The sequence below is a fragment of the Protopterus annectens genome, chromosome 11.part0, assembly GCF_019279795.1.
Source record: "Protopterus annectens isolate FY-2018-M chromosome 11.part0, PAN1.0, whole genome shotgun sequence".
Classification (NCBI taxonomy): domain Eukaryota; kingdom Metazoa; phylum Chordata; order Ceratodontiformes; family Protopteridae; genus Protopterus; species Protopterus annectens.
Window position 1 is genome coordinate 1,435,266,882 of NC_056745.1, and position 2,500 is coordinate 1,435,269,381.

Genomic DNA, 2,500 nt, shown 5'->3' on the forward strand with positions numbered 1-2,500 from the left:
TGTGTGTGTGTGTGTGCATGTGTATCTCAGTGTATATCTCTGTGTGTGCATGCGGCATGTGTGTGTGTGTGTGTGTGTGTGTGTGTGTGTGTGTGTGTGTGTGTGTGTGTGTGTGTGTGTGTGTGCATGATGTCATTAAATTAGCAATGTTCTAAATAAGGGTTGAGTTACTATGATTCTAATTTTTTCAGGGTTTTGCCCACAATAAACACTCAAGATCAAAGGGCAAGGTGCCAGATTTTGTTATAAGGAGAATTAATATGAATCTAACTTAAATTTACTGAATAAGATTGGCATGGTTTTCTATAACATGAAATACCAATATCAAGAGGGAGCACGTCATTCTGCTATATACCTTATAGCAAAAACCACCATTACTGAAAACTTTTTAAAGAGGAAGAAGGACATATCTTTCATTAATGTAATGAGAGAAACTGCTTTGTAGTATGGCATTTTGGAGAAAAAATTGACTATGTTTAATGAGAGTAATTAATATAGAGGAAGAAGTTTGGGGACTGGTGCTATTATATGTGGAAAGAGTGGGGGTGGGGAGTTAATCATGAGAACTGTTAGTGCTACACACTTTGTCTTCTATTGTGGCTTATGAGACCCAGTATCTACAACTAGCAGACCCAAGGATTATTATGAACCTGTCTGAGAGAGGAGAGAGGGGATGTCAAGAAATGGAGGGAGGGAGACAAAGATGGTGGGAGAGAGATCAATGTTAAAGAAAAGGGTCTTTGCTGTTATGTGATGTAATGTGGTATGAGAGGTTGTCACCCAGTGAAGAGGAGAAAATATAGATATTATAAAGATTTACGAAGATAGACTTTACGAAGAAACTAAGTTAAGAAGGAAAGCATCATCATGAATAGGTGGAAGATACTGATGGTTACCGGGCTCCAGCTCTGTTAAAGGACAAGGCAGAGAAGAGTGTTCATTGTGACATGGAGACCATTATGAGCAGAGGTCCATCTTACAGAGGAGGATTAAGCAGGATGTTGGGTTATTGTAAGAGTACAGATAAGAGAGAGGAGTTGATAGGTTGTTTGTACAGACCATTTATAACTGTGACAATGGGAACTCCTCACTATAGCAAGGAATTAATAGCAGGGGATTTTTACTGCGCTAATGAATCCAGATATAGATCATAATTTAGGAAGGTGAGAGGTGCGCGCAAAAGGTCAAAAGGTGTTGTTGGAGCTGGAACAAGAAGAAGATTCAGAGGATGATGTAAGGCGAGCACACCATTTCAAGGTGTTCCTGGTTTCAAAGAAGGGAGAGAGAGAGAGAAAGGTATAGAGAGACAGAGAGAGAGAGAGAGAGAGAGAGAGAGAGAGAGAAAGGGTTAGATAGATAGATAGATAGATAGATAGATAGATAGATAGATAGAGAGTGATAGAGAGAGAGAGAGAGAGAGAGAGAGAGAGAGAGAGAGATAGAGACAGAGAGATCAATAGATAGAGAGATAGCTCGGCAGATATATAAGTAGATATATAGAGAGATAGATACGTAGATAGGTAGATAGCTACATAGATTGATAGATAAGTGAGCTAGTTTTAAAGATGTTTGGGAGAGAAATGGGACTCAAGGTAATACAGGTATCAGCAGCATTCAGTAACTAAAGTTTTCTGTAGAAGTAAAACCAAAAGCATAAACAGTCTGATAAGTCTGGCCCGTTTGGAGAAGTTCACAAAAAATATTGAACACAATGAGGATAAATTCACTTTAATCACAGTTGGTTAACCACTTTCAGTTTAGATAGCACTTGATTCTGTGAACAAGTTTTTATCCTATCAGGTATCCAACAAAAGAGCTTGTCTACACAGTTTCTGAAGAAGTCTACCTAAGATGAAAGCAGTTATCCAGTTAGAAAAGAAGTGCAGGATTTCCAAGGGAGTACTCTGAAACATTTGAGAAACTATCTGAACTAAATTGGAAGATATACTTGAACAAGAGAGGGAGGAACAACTGCAGATACTGGATTTAAATGGAACATAATTTCTAGATGTTTTTGCTGTTGGAATAAAGCACTGTTTGTAATCATTAATACAGTTTCCTTGCTCCAAAAATAAGCCAGAGACAGGATTTTAACACTGACTTCCACATAGTTTATTTCAGATACAGAGCTAACCCACAGACCCAGAAAAAAAACAATTTGCTTTATTTATACAGCCAGATAGTTAAGACGGGTAAATACATATAGTTATATTAAATGAAATATACTAAATTACTTTGCAAATCTATTCAAGAGAGTCTGTTTAAGAATAACTGGATTAGCAGAGGAAATTATTGACAAAGACTTAAGAACTGTACAATAAAAGTTAATAATTAAAGTAATACATTTGCAACAATGTTTAAGTCATCAACATTAAAAGTATGCAGAGTGGGAGTAGCTCCAGGAAGAGAATTAAGTCACCCAGGAGTGTTTTACTGGCGATTTCTTCAGTTAGAACAAGTGACTGTCCAAGAGACAATGACAGAAGTCACCGAAGTGTTT